The sequence below is a fragment of the Scyliorhinus torazame genome, chromosome 9 (assembly GCF_047496885.1).
Source record: "Scyliorhinus torazame isolate Kashiwa2021f chromosome 9, sScyTor2.1, whole genome shotgun sequence".
NCBI lineage: Eukaryota > Metazoa > Chordata > Chondrichthyes > Carcharhiniformes > Scyliorhinidae > Scyliorhinus > Scyliorhinus torazame.
The window spans coordinates 127,557,870-127,585,079 of NC_092715.1; positions in this window are offsets into that span (position 1 = coordinate 127,557,870).

Sequence of the window (27,210 nt, forward strand, 5' to 3'; positions counted from 1 at the left end):
CCTCGGCCAGCGCCCGCACAGAATGCCCCAGGCCTTGGACATGCTGATCCATAGCCGATAGCATCGCCCCCAATGTCTCCACCACAGATGCCACCCATATGGTGTTGGCCTGGGTGGCACACATTGTTGGCACCACCTCCTGCTGCTGCTCGCAGTTGGACTCCTCAGGTACTGGATGCTCGCTGACATCCTCTCATGTAGTCCCTGGCTCTGCGACTGCATTTCCATAATTGATGGGACTGTCCGTTCCAGAAGCCTGAAACCCGTCTGGACGACAGCTAGTTCATGGGATCGGCCCGCCCATCAACCACCCACCCCCTCGGGTGTTCCTACCTCCACCACAGAGTGCCCAGGAGCCTCTTCACTAAAGTGCACAACGGAGGTGAGTGTCTCTGGGATCATAGAGGGTGTAGGAGACAGCTGTGACAGAAAATCACTGTCATCTTCTGACCCGAGCTTCGGGGTGTCCTGAGTCTCGGGTGGAGGGCTGGTGTCCGAGCTGCTCACCATGTCGGTGCTCGGCTCACGGGGGGGAGGGGGGGGCACAGGCTGTGGCACTGGCTGGGGTGGGGTACACCAAATGGGCCCGCCCCATCGTCAGCAGGTCCTGCAAGACACAAGGCAAGAGGCATGATTAGACCACGGGCCATGGGGGAGTGGGGGGGGGCCGTGTGGGTGGGGTGGGGCATATTGAGGTGGTGGTGAGGGTGGTGTGAGGGTGGTGTTGGGGAGGGTGAGAGTGGTGTGGGGTGAGGTTGGTGTGAGGGTGGTGTAAGGTGGTGTTGGGGGGATTGACACATGACATGGGGAACTGCAACGAAGCAGGGTCTCACTTCCTTGCCTGCGGCCAAACTCCACCTCGGCAGCTTCCCTTTCCTCTGGTCAGCCGACCACTTCCAAGGATCTCTGCTCTGCCACAGTGAGGGGCCGCAGTTCCGGCTGTCCCCTCCTGTCTTCTCCCGCTCCCGGCGGTTATGTGCGGCCTTCGCCTGGGGGGAGTGGGGCGGCAGGGAAAATAGAAAACTACAGCTTGAGACAGTCCGACGCATGAAGCCCAGGGAGTGGGTAGTTGGTGACCTCAGTGGCCAGGGCACCCGGTCATGGCGGCCGGTATGGATGCTGACATATGGTGCAGAGTGGGGGTACAGCCACCCTCAGACTGGGAGGGGGGAGGTCGGGTTACGGGGTGTCATGTGAGAGTACCTTTAAGAAATGGGTGTTTGTAAATGGGTGTGTATATAAATATCTGTAGTGAGAGTAAGTTTAAGAAATGGGTATTTATTACTGCAGTGATGTCAGAGAGTGGGTGGAGCTGGGCTGTCTGTCAGCTTTTTACTTTCATTTTAGGCTGTTTGCTGCAGGGTGTGTTGTGGTTTCATTTTCAGAGCTGGATAGCTGCAGTCACAGCCAGAAGGTGTATGAATCTCTCTCTGTAATCTAAAGACTGTAAATCGATCCTGGTGATTTAAAACTAATAACAGCAGTGACTTCATCTGATGTGCTTATGGTGAAAGGTGTTTTAAGTCTTATGGATGTTAGAAGGAAAGCTTAAAGGATTACTGAGTGTTGTATTCTTTGGGCGTAGTATTTGAATTAATGGTTGCTAAGATGTTCACTGTATGTTTTAAAAAGGTTAACTTGAGTTCATAGAATAAACATTGTTTTGCTTTAAAAAATACTTTTCCATTTCTGCTGTACCACAGCTGTAGAGTGGGCCGTGTGCTCCCCATACCACAATCTATTAAAAGTTGTGGGTCAGGTGAACTCCATGATACACTTTGGGGTTCACGAAACCCTGGCCCATAAGAAATTGGGGGCTCCAGGGGGATAAAAGTCTATCTATTGGATTGGCTTAGTGAACTTAAAGACAGTGAGGGGTGAGCATATTGTGGTTGCTTTTCAGGTGTGGTATTCTAGTTTAAGTAGGGAGTGTGTTGTGGACAATGGCTCTTTCAGAGGCTTAGAAGTTTTTGGGGGTGGAGGCGGTCACACACAGTACCTTACGGACAGAGACTCAAAGCAGACTGTTAGATTTGGCAAAAGCATTGCAGTTAGCATTACCTGACAAAATGCGAAAAGATGAGGTCATTATGGCGGTGGCTAAGCATTTAAAGTTGCCCAAGAAACAGTTTGACTCATTGGAAATAGGAAAAATTCAGTTGCAAATTAAACAAATGGAACATGTGAAAGATTTAAAGCAGCTTGAATACGAAAGAGAGAGAGAGGAAAAAGAAAGAGAAAGAGAACGAGAGAGAGAGGAAAAAGAGAGAGAAGAAAGGATAGCCCCAGCAGAACAAAAAGAAAGAGAAAGGGAGATACAGATCAGGGAAAAAGATAAAAAGAGAGAGTTTTAACTTCAGAAAATGGCCATGAAACACGACAGTCAGTTAAAATTGGCAGACGTGAAGGGAAACGTACAGTTGGTGGATAGTGATGAGGATAGTGAGAAAGAGCGTCAAAGTCGACGGCTTGGTGGGAATCTATTTAAATATGTCCAAGCATTGGACAGAATGCTGCTCAGCTACTCCTGATTCCGAGGCAGCCAAAGGTGTGGCAGACACTTGTCTCCACACCACGATCATGTACATGAGGTGACAGCACCAAATTTATATACTGCACACTTCCATTGGAACCAACAAGGGCAGGTCACTAACCAGCATCCCTGTGGCCAAATAATGATGCAAAACCATTTTTAGCCCAAGCAAATCTACCTGTTCACTGCTCCTGGGGTGATAAACTATGTCCATACACAATGGAGAAATAGATAGGAGAAGAGCATGAATGTATATAAGGAGCTTCATGGACCAAAAGGCCTTTTCTATGTTGTAAAACTCTATGGGCGCGATTTAACGGAAACAGTTCTAAGTGTAGTACCTGGGCCGATTGGCTGGGTATTTCCTGATGGCCGCCTTGGTGGAATCGTGGCCCATATTTAACAGCACTTAATGCCAAAAAGAAGCCCCCATCAGCTTCACGCCATTATTGGCTCCGTTAGCATCTGATTCGCCAGATTCGCACCTCGGCATCTCTTCGCCAATAAAGGTGAGCTGCTTTTAAAATCTCCCTCTTTTGCAGCCAGCACGCAAGCATGGCACCACACAGAACTGCTCCCCACTTTGGTGATGCTGACCTGGGCAGGCTTCTGGGCACAGTGCATGTGAAACGGAGGTCAGAGAACCAGCAACAGGGCCGCCAATACTGCCTGAGAGGCAGTGACAGCGGCCATCAGTTCTGGCAGTGTGACCAGGAGGACCACAGTTACAGTGCAGGAAAAATACCAACCACTTCCACTGAGCTGCAAAAGTAAATTAACACCAACACCTGGCATCAATTCCATCTGCCAACACCCAGATCTCCAAACCCCCGCTGCCAACACGTCAGCGGATGTCACCTCACACTCGCCCCCACCCACACACATCCAATCACCAATCACTTCTTGTTCTTGTGACACAGCGCACCCTGGCACCCACCAGCACAACCCTTCCATGTCCAGGTGCGGTGCTCATAGGCCCCCCCACCCCCATCCCCGTTGCACCAAGCACGTGGCTCACAATGCCCCCTCTCTGTCTCCGCAGGAGAAGTTAGCCTATAATAGGCATGAAACGGCCCAGGCGGGCAGTGGAGTTCCAGACATTGGAATCCTCATCTCCTATGAGAAGCGGGCTCTGGAGAGGTGGGGTGGTCTGAAAAGAGAGCAGTCACCAACAGCAAGGTTGGAATGCACCGCAGAGGTGAAGATCCATTACCCCTTCACCCTGATGACCTGCCTAAAGTGAGACATTCATGTCAGGCAGAATGATGCCTCCCTCTCAATGACCACAAAATAATAATAATAATCTTTGTTGTCACAAATAGGCTCACATTAACACTGCAATGGAGCCATTGTGAAATGTCCCTTCTCTTGCAGGATTTCCATCTGATGAAACCAGGCGTTGGTGTCCTCCTCCTCCTCCATGGGTGCCAAGTCCATGAGGGCATGGCACAGGTGCTGCACTGTGTCTTTGCTGCAACAGAGTCTCCTGTGGCACATGCCCATCTCCTCGAACAACCAACGCCGCCTGTACACCTTCTGAGTCCCCTCTGGGTTTCTCTTCGACCTGATGGGTGACAGGGTCTTCAGGATGTGCAGTGGCTCCCTGCACATGGAGTGCTACCTCCAGCCTGCGCTGATGCTGCTGCCTTGTCCAGTGTCTGGCTGCCAGGGCTGCCACCAGCATCGTGAGGGTAGCTGCTGCGGAGTCGACAACGGCATCTATTGTGGTATCTGTAAGGAATTGGAGAAAGTGTGTGACCAACATTCAGTCATGGCTTCCACCCCGGGAGCATCAAATCCCTCAAGTCTGCCCCACCCTTGCATGTCCAGCCTTCTCTCAGAATGCGATACACCTTGCTCTGCACACTCAGCCCCAGCCACAGCAGGAGCTCCCTGCTGACCCCACACCCTGCCGTGAACATTAGGCAGACCATGCTCAGATGCCCCCGCCGATCCACGCAATCACCCTTTAGTCGCGATGATATCCACAGTACTGAAAATTAGCTCTTGGGCCAGGGCTTAGAAACTCCAAAGTATATTATGAAATCCACCTGACCTATAACCTTTATGTTGAATTTGGCTGGGATGAGCACAAGAGCCTTCCCTTCAGGTGTGATTCATCAGTCTTCCCAAACATTTTAATCAAAACAAGCTTTATTCTAAGAACGTATTTAACATTTATATAAACACACAGAATTTCTATCAATTACAAACATAAAGACATCCCAGAGCTACAGTAATCAATGTATAACACTTAATGAATTCCCCCTTAACTGTTCCAATTCAAAAACAAATTCCCATAAACCAAAAACTCCTTTTTAAGGGCGTGGCCCAGCACCCTGCATTCTCACTTGAATAAGACCTGGCTTTTCCTGTGATTGTGACTCTGCCTCACCAGCAGATTTAAATCCTTCCAGAAAGCAAACTATATCTAAAGCCACCACCAAAGGTGATTTTTACTGGAGCAGATATTTAAAATGAAAATAGAGATAGACAGGCCAAAACACTTCTGTTCTCAGTCTGAGTCCACAGCAGCCAAATCTGAAAGCAAAAGCAAAAACAAACCTCACAGCGACAGCTCAGCTCCTCCCACAAATTTACATCGCTGAAGCCATGTGATAAGACAAAAATCTGTCTTAAAGGGACACTCACATGACAGATGTTTGATTGTTGGCAGCTGCTTCTGTGCTGCTGATGCCACCAAGGTTCAGGCAAAGTGTCCAGGCCTCACAGTTTGATTGGAATGCTCAGCAATAACACTTGTCTGAGACATGGCATGTGTACGCACTGTGTTGTTCACTGCTTTACTTTACCTGGATGACTTGGATGTGTAGTGCTGAACAAAGAACAAGCTTTGTTAACAAACAAAACTATACATTTATTTACATTACCTACTATGATTTGTTCACATTCCTAAAGTAGAAGGTTTCTATATTAACTATGCTATCTCTAACTGCAGAACTCGCAAGTACACACTGCTCTCTCTGTCATGTCTCACTATCTTCTGTCTGTCAGTTCTTCTTCTTCATCATCATCTGACCCACAAGGCTTAGCCCCATTCCTTATATACTTATGGGACTAGCTCATGCTTCTCTGTATACATTTCATTAACTCTTGCATTGCCTTCATTTATGATAATACCACACCCACGAGAATGCACTTGGGAGTTGTGAAATGCTCACATAACTAACAATGCTGATTCCTTATTCACAATAGCTATCAGCTGTGAAGTTGGAGGCTGCTCACAGTCAAAGGGAGTTAGGGCGGCTCGGTAGTACGGTGGTTAGCACTATTGCTTCACAGCGCCAGGGACCCAGTTTCAATTCCCGACTTGGGTCACTATCTGTGCAGAAGCTGCACATTCTTCCCGCACCTGCATAGGTTTCCTCCGGGTGCTCCGGTTTTCTTCCACAAGTCCCAAAAGACGTGCCTGTCAGGTGAATTGGACATTCTGAATTCTCCCTCAGTGTACCACTTGATCTCTTGCTGAGGAACTGGTTAGTTCCTGGGAGGTCGTTACTTTGGACTTCCATCTCGCTAATGAGATGGAGATTGGTGCTAATTTGGTTCAATGATCTTCTCGCCACATTTGGGCAAGATCCGGAACCCGCCACTGAGAGCAGGCCAGTTAGATGGCGAACCGATTCGTGCCCAGCGCAGATCCTGATTTTGGCCTCTCCTGCTATTTAACCGGTATTCCCAGATCCACGGCAGGTGCAAAGTGCCCCATGGCTCTATAAGAAGGAAGTTCAGAAGATCAATAATCATAGCATCATTACCAAAACAAAGTTAAAGAAAAAGAGAGAATCTAGAGGACATAGCCTTTCTGCTGACAAGTTTTCTCTGCCCTCTCCACGAATATGAGCAAAATGTTTTATGCCCAAGTGAAGAAGCAACTTTGATAAATTTGGGTTTTATACGGAGCTCCTTCAAAGAACAGTTTTCCAGAAGTATGGAACCTTGATCCGCAAAAATGGGAGCCATTGGAAATTGTAAATCAGAGACACATCGCATTTTTGGAGAATTGAAATACAGTTGAAAAGATCCTTTTTCAGTTTATGAGGGAGCAACGTTATTATTTCTGCATCAGAATGCAGACAAAATCGAAAAGAGCCTGGCAGTGTCTTTCACGTTGTAAGATTGCCAAGTTGACACTAAATTAACTCCGATTGAAAAGAGGCCTGAGAGTGATGAACTGTTCTGCTGCTTTGTACGTGAAAGTCATAGGGAATTGCTGAGGAGAAAGGGATATGACCAACAGTACATAGCTTCAGTGTTCAATTGTTCAATATGTGAGATTGAAGTAAGACTAAATCCTCGCATGCCCTCCAAAAATAACAGCTGTCCAAAGGGAAAATGACCTAAATTAGGAAAGGTGGTGTTCTTTTTTAAATAGTCACCCTTGGGACAGATACAAATTTAGCAAGGCTATTATTTATTACCCAGCTCTTGTTGCCCCCTGAAGTTGTGGGGGACCTACTTATCTTTTGTGCAATTCAAAAAGAAAACTGAGACAGACTATTGTGGCTGCCTGTAGCTGGATGATGAGGTGACTCATGTTTGGAGTATATCCTCAGAGGCCCATGTCAAAGGATTCAAAAGCTGAAAGTATAAAGAAGCCACCAAAGTAAATTAATGTGTATTTAAGCATGTGATTACACAGAGGGAGCATAAGATTTTTCTACATAATAATTCAGTAGAAAAATGTTCTGCTAAGTAGATTTCTACTGAGAAATTGATTTGAGCTTTTGCAATGAGTCAGGGATAATAGAGTTCCTCAGCTTTAGTCTATATTGGGGTTGTTCAAACTTAGCGTCATAACCCATGGGTGGGTCATGTGCGGGTGTCGGGAGCGTCACGGAGCGATCAGTCGCGGCGTTCCCATTTGCGGGAGAAGCGCCCAAATGCCACGACCGGCTTTTAAGTTGAGAATATCAGCTGCAACCGGCCTTTAAATACAAACTATGGAGTCTTCCAACCAGAAGTGGCGGCAGAGAGCAGATCACGCACCCAGCACGTACACTGATGTCATGCATCCCATAAGTCTGTGCTTTGGGTGCAAAATCACAGAGGAGAGATACCTTCAATTTGTAGCTGCCAGCAAGCAAGCAACAGGACTGTGTGAAGAATTTCCTTATTTTGTAATAAGGAAGAGAGGGTCAGAGACACAAACAGGCCAGGATTTCACAACTGAATCTGCTGGAGAAAGCTTCTCAGGAGAGTCCACGGCAGAACAAAGCAGTGCTGGGGTGAGCTGTATGTAGAGCACCAGGGCCTCTAGTGAACAGTCAACAAATAAAAAACTGAAATCAGGAACAAAGCAGGATAAAAATTATTCCTTGAGGTGTAGCTTTGTTAATTGTACCAATGCAAACCAGAATGCAAAGCCCATGTGTGTTATATGCTGGCAAGTACTGACAAATGAAAGTTTAAAACCCTCAAAACATCAAAGGCATTTGAACACTAAGCATGGCTAGTTCGAGGACAAACCTTTTGATTATTTTTGAAAGCATGCATTGGGAATGTAAATCATCAGCTGAAGTCCTTCGCAGAAATATAACATTGAGTGACAACGCAAGTGAGATCGTGAGGCCCAAGCAGGCTCACCTGTCACCTTAAAGGTACAAGATATTGGTCAGTCGCAAACGTCGGCCGGCATGGATCATGAAGGTCGGCTGGCGTGGATCACAAAGGTCGGCCGGCACGGGTCATGAAGGTCAGCCGATGTGGGTTGCAAAGGTCAGCTGGTGTGGGTCACGAAGGTCAGCCATGGGTCCCGAAGGTTGGCCAGTTGATAAAAGTGGCTACTGGGAAATAAATGTTTGAAAAACACTGGTCTCGATGACGGACTACTAAAATGCACTGCAGGCTCTGGTGCTCTATTACATAGTTTGTTCTGTTTTGTATGTCATATAGCTGACAGTTAATAGTAACTTGTAGATAACATTTGAAAAATGACAATATATGTGTTCATTTAGAATTTAGTTTCACATTTTGTAAAATATATGTGAGCGTTTGTTACAGAGGGGGAAATCGATTTGCCGTAACTTTGTTTTCCCACCCTCTTCTCTGCTCCTGGTAGTTTTCCTCCCAAAAGCTCACAGGCATGCCATGCCACATGTGTGAGACCTGCCCGGGAGGCCCTGATACTTACTATGGTGGCCTTCATAAGCTTTGGTCAGCATCTGGAAGTTCTGGTTTTCCTGCGCACTGCAATATTTATGACAGAGCATTGTTCTCGGTTTTCAAACAAGTTCTCTGCTTAGATGCCAACTTGACTGGCATGCTTGGCTCACTGCCAGGAGTGTATGGAGAGATGCTCTGGAGGAGGCTGCAAGTGCTGGAACTGATAAGGGGCATACAGCTGGGTTAGAGGGAGCTTGAGGTTTGTGGTAGGGGCAGCATTTGTTGATGATTGAACGCGCAGCAAGGGCGGTGGGGATGTATGATCACTTGCTGGGAGTGTTAGTTTCTCTCTAACTTCTGTTTGTTGTGTGCAGCAAACTTGTTACACTGGAACAAACCTTTAGGACTGATGCGCAGCTACACATACAGGCATCATAAAAGGATCTTTGCTTATGTATAGCTTGTTTGACCCCTGCACAGCGCATTCACGATTGGCCTCACATTCATAAAGCTGAGGGTGTGTCTTTGGATCAAGGAATGCTTCTGATGTTGGGCAGGAATGAGGGCAAACTTGGAGGTTGGTGCTGGACTAGAAGCAATCCTGCTCCTGCTGGACCACAAGCAATGCTAGAAAGCAATGCATGCCTCCCTTTAGCTTCAGGGTTAAACCTGGAGATGTGTTAAATCTGAGGCAACAAGATTTAAATGATCAGCCCAGCTCCTGGTACTGGGTTGGTTGCTCACCAACCCCTATCCCCAAAACATGAGCTCCTTCTGGTAAAACTGAAAGTGGGCGTGTTAGAGCTCAGTTGGATGCAGTTGGAGATTTTTAAGATTTTCACATCTCATCCAACCTAAACCCAATTGCTTTTGGGGATTAAAGTTCTTTCCTCAGTGTCAGCACACAATTTTACTATCTGAGCAGTATCGCAAAGTTCCAGCACATGTGCAGTCCCGACGTGGCTTTCTAGATAGTTATTCAAAGCAGAACCTTGGCTGATTTTTTGGACTGTGGTAAACCACTGTTGAACCTGTATTAGGTATTGTACGGTAGGACCTGTACTACAGGTTCGCCGGTAATCCCTGCCTACTGGCTCCGCCCAGGAGGCAGGGTATAAATATGCGTGGCCTCCAGCTAGCAGCCATTTCGCCAGCTGCTGTGGGAGGCCACACATCTAATAGCAATAAAGCTTCAGTTGGATTCAACTATCGTCTTTGTCCAATTGATCGTGCCTCAATTTATTGCTAGCAGTTTTTAAGGACGGACCTCCGTATTAAACCGGATCGCCTGCAGCTGGATCCGCACTCAAGCGATGCCAGAAAGGACTTCCAGCACTGGCTAGCTTGCTTCGAAACGTATATCAACGCGGCACCAACCCCTGTTCTGGAGGCTCAGAAGATTCAGATTTTATATTCCAGGTTGAGCTCCAAAGTCTTTCCGTTAATCCAGGACGCGCCGAACTACGCCGACGCCATGACTCTACTCAAGGACAACTACGCACACAAAACAAACACACTCTTCACCAGGCACGCACTCACCACTCGCTCTCAACTCCCTGGTGAGTCCATAGAAGACTTCCGGCGGGCCCTAATCCCACTACTCCGGGACTGTGACTGTCAGGCCGTTACGACCAAGGAACACTCAAACCTCCTTATGCGGGATGCTTTTGTGACTGGTATTGGGTCAGATCTCATATGCCAGCGACTCCTAGAAGGGGCCACACGCGACCTCGCAGAGATTACAATGCTAGCGCTCTCCATGACGGTCACCCTGCACAATGTCCAGTCCTACACCCCCAACCGTGCGGCCCACCCCTCCTATGCTTCGTGGACCCCACAGACAGCCGCCCCAGCGGGGGCACTGGCCACCCAATACACCTGCGCTGCAAGCCAGCCAGCGAACCCCAGGGGGCCCCGATGCTATTTTTGCGGCCAACAGAAGAACCCCCACCAACGCTGCCCAGCCCGCGCTGCCCTTTGTAAAGCTTGCGGGAAGAAGAGCCACTTCGCCGCGGTGTGCCAGGCCCTCTCAGTAGCCGCTATCGCCCCCACCCACCTCGGTCACAGACAAGGCGTGCCGCTGTCCCCCCCCTCAGACCACATGTGACCAGTGGGCACCGTCATCTTCCCCTCTGCGCAACACGTGCGTTTCATGGGCGCCGCCATCTTGTTCCACCCCGCAAAGTGCGTTCCATGGGCGCCGCTATTTTGTAACCCTCAAGATCTTCGGGTGCTGCCGTCTTGTCTACCCCTCAGCACATGGGCACCACCAGCGTTCCAGGACCCGGGCTCACCAGCCGCCCCATTAACCGATGACCAACCAAGACTCTCCTCCATGTTAATCGACCAGTCTCGTCTGCATAACCTGACCAACGCATCCACCAGCGTGAAAGTCGACGGACATGTAACCTCCTGCCTGCTGGACTCCGGGAGCACCGAAAGCTTCATACACCTGGATACGGTAAGGTGCTGCTCCCTCACGATACACCCCGCCAAGCAAAAAATCTCACTGGCCTCTGGATCCCATTGTGTAGCGATCTGGGGGTACTGTCCGGTCACACTCACGGTCCAGGGCGTAGAATTCATCGGCTTCCGCCTCTACGTCCTCCCTAACCTCCGCGCTGTACTAATCCTCAGCCTGGACTTCCAGTGTAACCTCCAGAGCCTAACTCTGAAATTCAGCGGGCCCTTACCACCCCTTACTGTGAGCGGCCTCACGACCCTAAAGGTCGACCCACCTTCCCTCTTTGCCAATCTACCTCCAGATTGCAAACTCGTCGTCACCAGGAGCAGACGGTACAGCACCCTGGACAAGACCTTCATCAGGTCCAAAGTCCAGCGGCTGCTTCGGGAAGGCATCATCGAGGCCAGCAACAGCCCCTGGAGAGCTCAAGTGGTGGTGGTTAAAACTTGGGAGAAACACCAAATGGTCGTGGACTACAGCAAGACCATCAACCGGTACATGCAACTCGATGCGTACCACCTCCCATGCATATTTGACATGGTTAACCAGATTGCGCAGTACCGGGTCTTCTCAACGGTAGACCTGAAATCCACCTACCACCAGCTCCCCATCCGTAAATCGGACCGTCCATACACCGCCTTTGAGGTAGACGGCCGCCTATACCACTTCCTTCGGGTCCCCTTCGGCGTCACAAACAGGGTCTCAGTCTTCCAAAGGGAGATGGACTGAATGGTCGACTGGTACGGGTTGCGGGCCACCTTTCCGTACCTAGACAACGTCACCATCTGCGGCCATGATCAGCAGGACCATGACGCCAACCTTGCTAAATTTCTCCACACCGCTACTCTCCTAAACCTCACTTACAACAAGGAGAAGTGCGTGTTCAGCACGAACCGCTTAGCCATCCTCAGCCATGTGGTCCAGAACGGAGTTCTGGGGCCCGATCCCAACCGCATGCGCCCTCTCATGGAGCTCCCTCTCCCCCACTGCCCCATGGCCCTAAAACGCTGCCTGGGGTTCTTTTCGTACTACGCTCAGTGGGTCCCAAACTATGCGGACAAGGCCCGCCCACTCATGCAGTCCACCCAGTTTCCCCTGACGGCCGAGGCCCAACAGGTCTTCGCCCGGATCAGAGCTGATATTGCCAAAGCCACAATGCACGTTGTAGATGAGACACTGCCCTTCCAAGTAGAAAGCGACGCATCAGACGTCGCCCTTGCCGCCACACTCAGTCAGGCAGGCCCATGGCATTCTTCTCCCGCACCCTTCATGCCTCAGAAATTCGGCACTCATCCGTCGAAAAGGAGGCCCAAGCTATCATTGAAGCTGTGCAGCATTGGAGGCATTACCTGGCCAGCAGGAGATTCAGTCTCCTCACTGACCAACAGTAGGTAGCCTTCAACACACAGCTGGGCAAGATGAAAAATGATAAAATCTTGCAGTGGAGAATCAAGCTCTCCACCTATAATTATGAGATTATGTATCGTCTCGGCAAACTCAACGAACCTCCAGACGCCCTATCACGAGGTATATGTGCCAGTGCACAGGTAGACCGACTCCAGGCCCTGCACGACAACCTTTGTCACCCAGGAGTCACATGGTTGTACCACTTCATTAAGGCACAAAATCTGCCCTACTCCGTCGAGGAAGTACGGACAATCACCGGGGACTGCCAGGTCTGTGCGGAGTGCAAGCCGCACTTCTATCGGCCGGACTGCCCGCGCCTGGCGAAGGCCTCCTGCCCCTTTGAACACCTCAGCATGGACTTCAAAGGCCCCCTCCCTTCCACCGACCATCACACATTTCCTCAGTGTGATCGACGAATACTCCAGGTTCCCCTTTGCCATCCCATGGCCCGACATGACGTCTGCCACCGTCATTAAAGCCCTCAACATAATCTTCGCCTGTTCGGTTTCCCCGCCTACATCCTTAGTGACAGGGGATCCTCCTTTATGAGTAATGAGCTGCGTCAGTTCCTGCTCAGCAGGGGTATCGCCTCCAGCAGAACGACAAGCTACAACCCCCGGGGAAACGGACAGATAGAAAGGGAGAATGGGATGGTATGAAGGACCGTCCAGCTGGCCCTACGGTCCAGAAACCTCCCAGCCTCCCGCTGGCAGGAGGTCCTCCCTGATGCACTCCACTCCATTTGCTCATTACTCTGAACTGCCACTAACAATATACCCCATGAATGTCTTTTTCCCATCCCCAGGAAGTCCACATCTGGGGCGTCCCTCCCGACTTGGCTCACAGCTCCGGGAACCGTGCTTCTCCGTAAGCACGTCCGACCCCACAAGGTGGACCCGTTGGTGGAGAGGGTGCACTTGCTCCACGCAAACCCCCAGTACGCCTACGTGGCGTTCCCCGACGGCTGCGAGGATACTGTCTCCCTCAGGGACCTGGCACCAGCAGGTTCCACCCCCACACCACCCCCTTCACCAACGGCGCCACCCTCCCCTCCCCGTCGCTCACAACAGCACCCCCCCACCCCAGGACCGTCCGTCCCCCCTCGGCCCACGCCCGACGATGAAGAGGATTTTGGCACGCTCCCGGAGTTACCTTCGACCAGATCAGCACCAACATCGCCGACATCACTGCATCGCTCCCAGAGGAACATCAAGGCCCGGGACCGGCTAAACCTCTGACCGGTCCACCGGACGTCAATGGACATTTGTTTGCTCAAATCCTGTAAATATTAACTCATTGTTGTATATAGTTATCCACCACTCCCGCTGGACTCAATTTTTAATAGGGGGTGAATGTGGTAAACACTGTTGAACCTGTATTAGGTATTGTACGGTAGGACCTGTACTACAGGTTCGCAGGTAGTCCCTGCCTGCAGGCTCCGCCCAGGAGGCGGGGTACAAATATGTATGGCCTTCAGCTAACAGCCATTTCGCCAGCTGCTGTGGGAGGCCACACATCTGATAGCAATAAAGCCTCAGTTGGATTCAACTATCGTCTTTGTCCAATTGATCGTGCCTCATGAACCAAAGGGTGTTGAGATGAAATGAAACCTTTGTACTACCTCCCTAACTGTGATTGGCTAACTCAGCACAGAGCAGGAATTGAGCCTGGAACATGTCTGGTTCATATGGTTCAGCTACTTAACTGCTTCAATCAGCTGATCCTTCAACGGAGATTATATATGACTGCAGATTAGACAATAATTGGAAACATTTTTGTACAATAGCAGGCTTAACTTTCCCAGTGAATGTACTTTACATCCAGATGTAGCTAGGCAATCTGAGGCTGACCATTTTCAGGATAAGAGAGAGCATTCTTTCTTTTAATAGATTGCAAATGTAAATGCCCCTGATGCAACTGCTCCCAGACATCTGCTTTGGCAGTGTTTTCAAGAGAATGACAATAAGCTTTTCTTTGTTTCATGTTCCATTCCTTTGTTTTAGAATAGGTCTAATCTCAATTTCTGCTCAGGGAGGTTTTGAGCAACTTACGAGGGGAGAGTAACTGAAGTGGTTTTCCATTGTCATCCTCGTGATTACATCTTCAGAGTACTTTGCCCTAAGTGGACTACAACCCTGGCTAAACAGCTCCATGAACCACGTAGACTGGTAGAGTGGAGGTCGGCATTAATCAATCAGACATAGGTATCCAGGCTGCATGCCAATTCAATATTCAGAATGGACTTTCCAGTCTCGATTTGCCAGCATTTTCTGGGATGGGGCCTGAACCTAATTCTTTTGACTCTGACGTGGGAATACCACCACTGAATCAATTACCAATCTGTCCAAATGCAAGGATATAATTAGATGTCAACCCAATATTCAGGGACCACATTGTAATCTCAACTCCCCAAGAATATGTTGAGTGGGGCTCAAGTCCTTCTGACTCAGAGGGAGGAAGGCTACCATGAAGCCAATGCAGTGTGCAATCTGAGTACAGCATTAGGCTTGGACTTTTCTATTTAAATTCCTGTGCCTGAATTCAGTGAAGGTGCGAAGCAAAACTCGATGGTTAACCCCGACCGCAGAAATCATAGCCTTTCACCCACACTGTTCCCTCTCGGTGGGATTTTCTGGCCAGTGATGGGCTCTGGTTTGTGAGGGTGCCAAGCCTGCCCATATCAGCAGCTCACTCGCCAAAAAAGGCCCAAAGCCAGCAGAGCCATTGAAGGAAAACCCTCCATAGAAGTATTAATGGCCGGGGCTGTAGTCTTTCATCCCCACAGCTTTGTCAATTGTGCATAGAGCCTCCAGCTCTGATAGCCCTTTGCCCTGCTGGGATGCCAGCTTGATTGAACCAGCAGCCTGTGCCTATGACGTGGATCAAATCTGAGGTGGTAAAATATTGGCACCAGCACAAACTGGTGAGGCCTTAATTGCAGTAATTATCTGCCCACCTTCTGGAAGTGGACAGTTGACCCAGTTCCCAGCCTGCTGTCCCTGCAAATATCCCCTAGAAGTGGGAATGCATCAGGGAGTCATCCCGACATGACTTCTACCTATTTTCCTGGTCTCCTGCATCCAATGCTGTCCCACTACTCTGGGAATATTTAGCTAAAAGCCTCCGCTCAGTATCTGCCTAGATCTAATAGAGTGAGGGATCTAAGTCTTTTATACTCTGATAAGCTGGGTCTCAACATCATTTATATTTTTAAAATAAATTTAGAGTGCCCAATTTATTTTTCCAATTAAGGGACAATTTAGCGAGGCCAATCCACCAACCTGCACATCTTTTGGATTGTGGGGACAAAACCCACGCAAACACGGGGAGAATTGGCAAACTCTGCATGGACAGTGACCCAAAGCCAGGATTGAACCTGGGATCCCAGTGCCGTGAGGCAGCAGTGCTAACCACTGTGCCACCGAGCTGCCCCCTCCACATCATATGTAACGATGACCTCTAAGATCTGCTTCATTTCATTCCTTATTTTCAGTTTCTCACTGAGCCATTGTGAATGGCTGATTAATAATCTACTGAGACTATTTGCTGAGACATCATTGTTGTGAAGATGTTCCATTCTATTTCTATATTGTAATTTCTCTCTTGATCCAATGTCATTATTAAAGACTTATGCCTAGTCTGTGAACTGTTATCATCTATTTTCTGAAAATGTGAGAAGTAAAAAAAAATATATTACTTGTAAAGTTACTTGGTGATGACTTGCATTATCAAATCTCTTATGGATGCTCCAAGAACCGATTTAATAATATATTTATGACATGTCTTCTGCACCGAGACACTTGGGAAATAAATTTTGTTTGTAAATGTCAAAAAGTTTCTATGTTCAATCTTTTTTTAAAAATGCCAGTCTCTTTACTGAGCACAATGTTACAAACCTCTGAATCACCTTATACAATTGCCCGAAGACAAACATCTACAAAGGATTTAGTTGTTCTTTATCTAGTCAATGAACAAAGAGCAAAGAAAAGTACAGCACAGGTACAGACCCTTCGGCCCTCCAAGCCTGTGCCGACCATGCTGCCCATCTAAACTAAAATCTTCTGCACTTCCGGAGTCCGTATCCCTCTATTCCCATCCTATTCATGTATTTGTCAAGATGCCCCTGCTTCCACCACCTTCTCCAGCAGCGAGTTTCAGGCACCCGCTACCCTCTGTGTAAAAAACCTGCCTCGTACATCTCCTCTAAACCTTGCCCCTCGCACCTTCAACCTATGCTCCCTAGTAATTGACCCCTCTACACTGGGAAAAAGCCTCTGACGATAGGCTCTGTCTATGCCCCTCATAATTTTGTAGACCTCTATCAGGTCGCCCAAAGAACAAAAGTCAGTGAATGTATGTATTTTCCTCTGCCTTCACCAAGTTGAAAGTTAGCACATAATGTTCAAAGATCGAACACATTAAACCTTCATTTTTCAATATTACTTGTAGCTCTCTTCCATTGTTCAATCAGACCCAAACATTTGGCATTTGGCTTCCGTGTCAAAGTGTTATACTGTCAAATCAGTGTTTCCACACAATCAGAACTGCAGATGATTATGGCTACATGGCTGGTGCCACAGGAAAAGATTCACATTCCCGAGGAGAATGGAATGATTTCTGGAACAGTGGAAAACTGTCATTCTTCCAAATCATAATGACATCCATTTCCAAATGGTAGCGGCAAGAGTTTAAAGTAATGTGTTAAGGAGGTGGAAAAAATTTAAGTTTGAGATGAAACGGAGAGTAAGATTCATTGAATAGTTGAAATGGTGGAAGAATACTGCTTGAAAATGCATAGTGAGAAAACACCATTAAAGGAAAAAGGTAGAATACAAAATAGTAAGAGATGAAAATACTGTTGTGGAAAGGCAAGTGAAACTAAAGTGAAGACAAAACAGGTAAAAGGAAAAGCTTCTGACAAATTGGAACCAGCATTTGCACATGTATGCTGAAGGTTATGCATTTGAATGTACAAAGTGTTCAAATCCCATTGAGAGTTAGGAGCATTAATAACTAAGAAGAGATGTGAGTAGGAAGCAAGACTGAGATGTGACTAAGTTCTGGCAGGGTTAGGAAGCAAAATAATATAGGTGCTGCAAATCTGAAATCATTCTCGCCACTCACTGAGTAAAGACATTTTATCAAATACTCAATTTGATTTCTTGGTGGCTAACTTAAACTGGTGGCCTGTAGCTTTGATCTTTCCCACAAACAGAAATATTAGCGAGAATTTGACATTGCTTCGGCGGGTGCATGCCCAACCCAAAAGGACTTGAAATTGCACGAGAAGATGTCAGGTGGAAGTCCCGATGTCATTGCGCATTCACGCGATATTTCGGTCAGAAGCATCCCAGCCGACAATCAAGCAGACAATTTAACTCGTTAAGGGGCTATTTGAAACCAATTTTTATGTGACCCATCTACTTTTGGCAGATGGGCCAATTGTCCAGGTGGACCAGGTGGTTTTAGCTGCAACCTCAATCAAGGTCAGGTTGAAATGTCAGGGCTAAAATAAAATCTAAAAAGGTGTCTGGGGAGTGAGACTTATGTTTGAATCTGCTGCTCGAACACTGCAGCACTTTTCCATCATGATTTTCCTTGTACAGGTCTGGAGCTCACTGAGGTAGATCCGCAGTACCTATCAGCTTGAGAGGGTCTATTAGATGGCGCCTTCCCACATCCTCTCTTTTCTCAGCACGAGCTCTCTTCCCTCCCCCTGAGGCAGCGCTGAGCTTTTCCTAACACGCATTTCATGCTGGCTGCCCTTTAATTGGCCGACCAGTGTGACATCACGTTCCAAGGGCGATTAGGGCCGGAAACGCATTTCACGCCCATTTCCGGGCGCACCAAGTGTGCACACTCAAAGGATGTACATTTATAGCCATTGGGCGGAATTTTCCAGCCTTCCTGTCAGCAGGATCTTTTGGAACCACTAAAGTTGGCCCCACCATAGGTTCCCTGGCGACATTATGGGCAAGTCATGTAAATTGTCCACTGGAACCGGAAGATCCCGCTGATGGCTTAAAAGCCTGCTGTGAGGTGGAGCTGGAAATTTCCGGTCATTCCTCCTGTGTCTACTCTATCAAAATCTTTCAGAACTTTAAAGATCTCTGCCTTTCAATTATTGCTCAAAATATAAACTACCATGCATGGTTTACTTCTTTTATGACGGTATTAAACTGTTTCACTACTTTTAGTGAATCTGAAAAAAGGATAATAAAGACTACCTATATTCTTCATGCTTCTTTCAATAAGCAGGTTGTTGCTTTTCCCCTGTCCTCTACACCAAGAGCAGCAATGTTCTGGGTTGAGGTTGCTCAGTGCTGGCAGGCCTCCAGTATCTTAATAATTGGTCTTCCTCACACATGAGCCTGATTGGTGAGTTACAGTGTATTAAATTGTGTCATTCTCTCATAGATTCATAGAATTTACAGTGCAGAAGGAGGCCATTTGGCCCATCGATTCTGCACCGGCTCTTGGAAAGAGCACCCTACCCAAGGTCCACACCTCCACCCTATCCCCATAACCCAGTAACCCCACCCAACACTAAGGGCAATTTTGGACACTAAGGGCAATTTATCATGGCCAATCCACCTAACCTGCACATCTTTGGACTGTGGAAGGAAACCAGAGAACCCGGAGGAAACCCACGCACACACGGGGAGGATGTGCAGACTCCGCACAGACAGTGACCCAAGCCGGAATCGAACCTGGGACCCTGGAGCAGTGAAGCAATTGTGCTATCCACAATGCTACCATGCTGCCTCATGTATAGTGGACTGGATAAGACTATAAACCTTACAATACACCTGTGGTTTGATTTAAAAGAAAGGAATTCCACTTCAGAAATATATAAATTGTGAATGATACACTATCATGACCCTTGTCCAGACCCCCAGGATTTTGGTAAGTTTCGGCTTCGAACATAGAACATAGAATAGTACAGCGCAGTACAGGCCCTTTGGCCCACAATGTTGTGCCGGCCATTTATCCTAATCTAAGATCAACCTAACCTACATCCCTTCAATTTACTGCTGTTCATGTGCCTGTCCAAGAGTCGCTTAAATGTCCCTAATGACTCTGACTCCACCACCTCTGCTGGCAGTGCATTCCACACACCCACCACTCTCTGTGTAAAGAGCCTACCTCTGACCTTCCTCCAATCACCTTAAAATGATGTCCCCTCGTGACAGCCATTTCCGCCCTGGGGAAAGGTCACTGGCTATCCACTCTATCCATGCCTCTCATCACCTTGTACACCTCTATCAAGTCACCTCTCTTCCTTCTTCGCTCCAGTGAGAAAAGCTCTAGCTTCCTCAATCTTTCTTCATAAGACATGCCCTCCAGTCCAGGCAGCATCCTGGTAAATCTGGCTTGGGACCAGTAACTTTTTGTTTAATGCGGACAAATTTTGGGATTCAAGTCACTTGCTCAGTGAATAAAGCCATATGTTATCCACAGATTTTGAACAAACAAAACTAAACTTTACTGTACAAAGTCAGAAAGATAAAACAATTTACAATATCTACCTATATTCTAACATTCAGGGTTGATATGAGATTATTGTGAATTAAAAAGCCAGCTGTGGTTGAACACTTCGCACTACACAATAATTGACAGATGCGACCAAGGCAGAGTCCATGGGTGGGATTCTACGTTAGTTGACACCAAAATCGGTAAATGCGATTGGGCGGAGACAGCTTCCACCGCCAAAATCGCGGTTGGTGCCAATGTGACGCCAAATCACGATTCTTCATCACCGCGAAAATAGCATCAATGTGTTTCACTCTGCACGTAGAGTGGGCACAGTTTGCATATCATTAGCGGGCCCGACCCAGTCCCCTCCAGGGCCTCCGCAATTCTCTGCCTCCGATGGGCCGAGTTCCCGACGATGTGGTTCACTTATGCATTTAAAAATCGTGATACCAGCATGGCGGCTGCTGAGGGAGAGAGAGAGGGTAAGGAAGGTGTCCAACATCGCCATAGTTTTGAGACAGTTGTGCCGCTGGCCGGGGGGCGTCTGCCAGGCCTTAGGGGAATAGTGGGAGGTGGCCAGGAGGTGGGCTGTGGGATGGACGGGCACAGACACCATTGCCGCCGTCAGCAAGGCAGCCATGCAGCTACGCACACCGCGAACAGCCCACTTCGAACCTGGTGTCACAGGTCATATAGGTGTCCCCTCAGGGCATCCCTCTGGGCGCTTTCTGGCCCCAGATGACCCATCAGCTGTATGGGCACGCTCCAGCACAACCAATGCCATCTTTTTGGCTAAGTGTGAGTAGGGAGTGTAATGTCTACATGTGGCTGCAACTTGTCAGCCTCCCGGGTGTCAATCACGGACCCGGCGAATCCCGCACCATCTTTCCATGCGGCACTAGTGTTAGCACCTCAACGGTGGTGGAATCAGTCCAGGTGCAGTGCCTGTTTTTCTGCATAAAAGTCCATGGGTTCTGCATTGCCATCAACACTTAGTCTCAGAAACAGAGAATCCGGGGCAGCATGGTGGTGCAGTGGTTAGCACTGCTGCCTCACGACGCTGAGGTGCAATGTTCGATACCAGCTCTGGGTCACTGTCCGTGTGGAGTTTGTACATTCTCCCCGTGTTCCCATGGGTTTCGCCCCCACAACCCAAAGATGTGCAGGTAGGTGGATTGGCCACACTAAAATTGCCCCTTAATTGGAAAAAATTAATTGGGTACTCTAAATTTATTTTAAAAACAGAGAATCCCGCCCCATGCATTTCTCAAAAGCCCACCCAGACATTAGTAAACACTATGAGTCAATCAATCTCCCTGAAACTCTGTATCTCTCGCTGAAGGATGCTAGTCTTCACCTTCAAGGATCTCGCATTGGAATTATCTCCAAAAGTACCTCCAACTCCGATGGCTTCAACAATGGTCTACTTCGCAGAGGTTTCAATTTCACCTTCCATGATTCAGTCCCCCTGGATTCCCAAGTATACAGCCAAGCAGCAACTCCTAAGGGCAACTTCAGATCTTTGGCCGCACTGAGGAGAATACTACTGCTCCAAATGAATACCTTTGTCCAATAGCCTGCAGCATTGAGTGACCAATCTTTTGCTGCCTTCTTGGACCCTCAAGTCTTCTTCTGAGCACTAACTAGGGCTTTTTAGTGTAATACACTTAAAGTGTATTACACGCAGCCCTGTCTCAAATGTTGAGCCTATTTCACTGCTCTCTTTTTGACTGAATTGGGACACTTTTCTATCCCTGTCCCCTCTCTAGGACTCTTCTTTTGACATCTCGCTGTCCCCTCCCCCTGTCCTGGGATACTTGCCTGCAATGGTGCCCACTCCCAGTCATCTGACCTGAGATTTTGTCCCTAATACAATCCACTTCTGATTTGCACATGCACAAAAGTTCCGAGGCCCATCGGAAGTTGAAGTTCCTGACCTCCATACTCTCCAATGAAATCAATTTGGCTTTCATAACATGCATATAATAAGACTGAAAATCAAGTAAAATGTGGGAAATGATTGGTCGTGGTCTGAACTGGAGTTCCTTTTTAAAGTATATAAGATCAGTTCAGATCAGTACCAGTCATTTCCCACATTTTACTAGTTTCTGCTCTGCATAGTGCCAATTTTCTAGGAGACAGGAATAAAGAATTCATCCTGAAAAGTGTTTGCACACTGAACATGTTTGAGTGAGAAACATATATTTAAATGCATAACTCGGTCAATTAAATCATAGCTCGTAACATTGGTCTTGGCACACAAATTGTGGGTATATGGCATTATAATTAAGGCCATTAAACCACAAATTTAGCCTTGGACTGTAAATTTTAATTAAAACTGAAATAACTCGTACATCTGGTGATTTCTTCAGTATGATTCCCAAATGTCTGTTAAGTTCTTTGTTGTTTATTGTATATTGCACTGCAAAGTGAATACATTGGCTGTACATCTATAACATCTGAGAAACTTTTCATCACATTGGCAAAATTATTCTGCTGTCTGCAAGGCTTCTTGAATTATAGATAACAATTGGAATTGAAACATTTGCTCTGTGCAATTCAGTCTGTTGATGACAAATGTTTCTACTGCAGATATTTCCTCACAGTGGTCTGCAGTGCTTTCTGTATCTTCAATGTGGATCTTTCCCTCACAGTGTGCATGGTGGCCTCAACACTGATGAAATAAGTTTGAAGCTCGAATACTTGAGTTGAACATGTCCCTCGTTGACAACCAGCTACCTGCCATCTTCATTGGATCTCAGGTCAAGATATTTGGAATTTTTCACTGATTTCTCCAGAATGTATTCCATGTCTGGTAAGTATTCATATGTTGGTAATTTAATTATTTCTAAAGGTTTTACTCAACAATCCATTCAATAATAATAATAATCTTTATTGTCATAAGTAGACTTACATTAACACTGCAATGAAGTTGCTGTGAAAAGCCCCTAGTCGCCTCACTCTGGCGTCAGTTCGGGTACACTGAGCGGGAATTCAGAATGTCCAATTCACCTAACAGCACGTCTTTTGTGACTTGAAGGAGGAAACCGGAGCACCCGGAGAAAACCCACGCAGACACAGGGAGAACGTGTAGACTCCACACAGACAGTGACCCACGCAAACCTGGGACGCTGGCGCTGTGAAGCAACAGTGCTACCCACTGTGCTACCGTGCTGCCCATTCAATTTTTTCAATTTTAAATTTTGTATAAACTGTTGTTCACTTCTCAACTTTTTATTAAAATATATAACTTCTAGCATTGTAGTTAGCTTCTTTTCAGGAACTTATGAAAGTAGCCTTGGTGTTTCAGCAATTAGCAGCCTTAACACAGTTCGTCAGTTGCAGAAAACTGCATTCCTGGAGTGTTGCTGCTGGAGATAGAATCATAACATTTCCATTGCAGAAGGAGGCCATTCGGCCCATTGGATCTGCACCATCCCTTGGAAAGAGCACCCTACTTAATCCCAAGGCTCCACGCTATCCCCGTAACCCCAACTAACCTTTTGGACACTAAGGGACCACTTAGCATGGCCAATCCACCTAATCTGTACATCTTTGAACTATGGGAGAAAACCGGAGCACCCGGAAGAAACCCACGCAGACACGGGGAAAAAGTATAAACTCCACACAGATAGTCACCTGGGGCTGGAATTGAACCCAGTGCTAATCACTGTGCCACCGTGCTACCCTAGTTGTCCTACCCCAACAATGACAATGTCTCAACAATTATATTTTAATGTTTCCCACAGTAGGAAAGGTTTCAGGAATGGACAACAGATGCTTAAGCTAATCACTATTACTTACATGCATCTTTGTAGTGTATCCATCAGATTTAGGAAAAGTGTTTCCTCTCTTAGTAAGAAATCAATGCCATATGTTTTCTTTGCTTCTTCTCCCTTATGGCCAGTGCAGACGCAATGGGCTGAATGGCCTCCTTCTGTGCTATAACCTCTCTGTGGTTTCTATGACACTGATTCTGAACCCAATCTGGCTGCAGTGTTTTTAGAAATGGGCCGCTCTCATTTTATTTGACAGCACTGAAGCTTTTTAGACTGGCCCTGGCTTAGAGCTGAATTTGACTCTGCACTCTGCATTCAAGCTGGACCTTCTGTGGAATCCTCAGCTGCACAGTGGAATTCTTTTCCATCCGCCTTTCAAACTCTGCAATGGAGCTTCTTTCAGACAATCTCCCTCTGTGGCTTCACTTCAGGAGCGCTATTCTCCCCCCCCCCCCACGCCGGGTGGGAGAATCGCCGGGGCGCCGCGCGAATTGCGCCACGCCGCCTTGACCCCCGCACGCGATTCTCCCACCCCCCCCCGGAAACCAGCGGCGCCCGATTCGCACCGGGCCGCTCGGAGAACCGGTAAACGGCGATTCTCGGCCAGATGGGCCGAGCGGCCGCTACGACACAACACGCGGGAACGCTTGGGGGTGGCCTGTGGGGGAGGGGAGGGGGGCTCCTTCACTGGGGTGGCCTCCAATGGGGTCTGGCCCGCGATCGGTGGGCCCCGGTCGCGGGCTGGCCTCTCCCCCCGGGCCTACCTCCTTCCGCGCGTGGCCCCAGAACACCGACTCCATGTTGGTGAGGAGCCGGCGTGCGTAAGATGTTCCCCGCGCATGCGCAGGATGGCGTGGCCCAACTGCGCATGCGCAGGATTTGGCTGCCCCAACTGCGCATGCGCGGGTTGGCGCAGTGCACATTTGGTGCCGCATAAGGATGCTGGAGCACCGTGAACAGTTCCAGCGACGTGCTGGCCCCCTGTGGGGGCCAGAATAGGTCATGTCCGGGCCCTGTTAGCGCCGTCGGCGCGAACACTTGGCCTCAATATCGGAGAATCACCCCCCAGGTGTTTTTAATCAGGCCAGATTGCTGTTCCTTGAGTTTGTGAGCATTTTCATTTCTGCTCCAGCTTCTCTTGAGTTTCTGCGTTTCTCCATTTGTTGCCACTATGCTGTATGTTGTATGTTCAGAAAGAAGTTCTGTGTCTTGTATGCTTGAATTTTAAGAGTTTATTGATAATACATAACAATGTCCATATGTATGGAGTATAGCTCAAGCCATGAGCTAACTCCATGCTTGCTTCTACACCGGTCTTTGTCCAGTCCAAACTGACACTAACTAGTCTCAGGACATGTATCTTTTTATGTCACACTGTTTTCCAGATCCGCATTAACCCTTGCTATTGATAAAATAACTGTGTTGGGGGAGTTCATGCAAAGAGATGTCAAATTAAACTGCTCCCACACATCTCCAAATCTGCAATAGGGGAATAATCCAATTTTGTTTCCGCTGTAAGACTTCTTCCTGTTTATTTCCTTTGTTCGCATTTTCTATCTTTTTCTTTTATTATTTTTGGTCAGGGACCCATATTCGGAATGTGCCTTTAAGCTGAGGACTCAAGTTGAAGCAGCTTGCTTGTCAGACAGTGTGTTCCTAGATTTTGTATTTTGGAGAGGAGAAAACAGACTCATCGGCACCAAGTGAATCTTCGGTACCAGTTTTGGGCAACTTAGTGGGTTTGGTCCAGATCAAATTTGATATAGTCAACTGCCCGGGCATACTCGGCATCCGTGATCTCGCGGGTGCACTTGTGGGCTGTAGCTTGTGAAATGCTGCACAATTCTCACTTGAGCCCTGGAATGAACCAGTGGCATAAAATTTCAGGGCTGCCTTGACCTTCATGGCCACCAGGAGCGGATGTCCTCTCCTCCATGGGGTGCCAGGATGACGAGGGTGTGGCACAGGACGTGCCGCACAGTCTCTTTGTTGAGACCAAGTCACCTGGGCACATGCTATCCATTATCTCCTCAAAAGGCAAACAATGCCTGTACATAAGACCATAAGATATATGAGCAGAATTAGGCCACTCAGCCCATCAGGTCTGCTCCCCCATTCAATCATGGCTGATATTTTTCTCATCCCCATTCTCCTGCCTTCTCCCCATAACCTCTGATCCCCTTATTAATCAAAAACCTTCTATCTCTGTTTTAAAGACACTCAGTGAATTGGCCTCCACAGCCTTCTGCGGCAGAGTTCCACACATTCACCACTCTCTGGCTGAAGAAATTTCTCCTCATCTCTGTTTTAAAGGATCTGTCCTTTAGTCTGAGATTGTGTCCTCTGCTTCTAGTTTTTCCTACAAGTGGAAACATTCTCTCCACATCCCCTCTGTCCAGGCCTCGCAGTATCCTGTAAGTTTCAATAAGATTCCCCTCATCCTTCTAAACTCCAACGAGTACAGACCCAGAGTCCTCAACCGTTTCTCATATGACAAGTTCTTCATTCCAGGGATCAGTCTTGTGAACCTCCTCTGGACCCTTTCCAAGGCTAGCACATCCTTCCTTAGATACGGGGCCCAAAACTGCTCACAATACTCCAAATAGGGTCTGACCAGAGCCTTATTTAGCCTCAGAAGTAAATCCCTGGTCTTGTATTCTAGCCCTCTCGGCGTGAATGCTAGCATTGCATTTGCATTCCTAACTGCCGACTGAATCTGCACGTTAACCTTAAGAGAATCGTGAACAAGATCTCCCAAGTCCCTTTGTGCTTCTGATTTCCTAAGCATCTCCCCATTTAGAAAATAGTCTATGCCTCCATTTCTCCTTCCAAAGTGCATAACCTCACACTTTTCCACATTGTATTCCATCTGCCACTTCTTTGCCCACTCTCCTAGCCTGCCCAAGTCCTTCTGAAGCCCACCTGCTTCCTGAATACTACCTACCCCTCTACAGATCTTTGTATCATCTGGAAAATTAGGAACAGAGCCGTCCTCCAGATCATTAATGTATATTGTGAAAAGTTGTGGTCCCAGCACAGACCCCTGAGGCACAGTCACCGGCTGCCGAAATAGACCCCTTTATCCCCACTCTCTGCCTTGTGCCAGTCAGCCAATCCTCTATCCATGCCAGGATATTACCCTTAACACCATGGGCTCTTAACTTATCTAACAATCCCCTATGCGGCATCTTGTCAAAGGCCTTCTGGAAATCTAAATAAATCACATCCACTGGTTCTCCTTTGTCTAACTTCCTTGTTACTTCCTCAAAGAACTCTAACAAATTTGTGAGGCATGACCTCCCCTTAACGAAGCCGTGCTGACTCAGTCCTATTTTATCATGCACTTCCAAGTACCCCGCGATCTCATCTGTAATAATGGACTCTAAAATCTTACCAATGACCGAAGTCAGGCTAACTGGCCTATA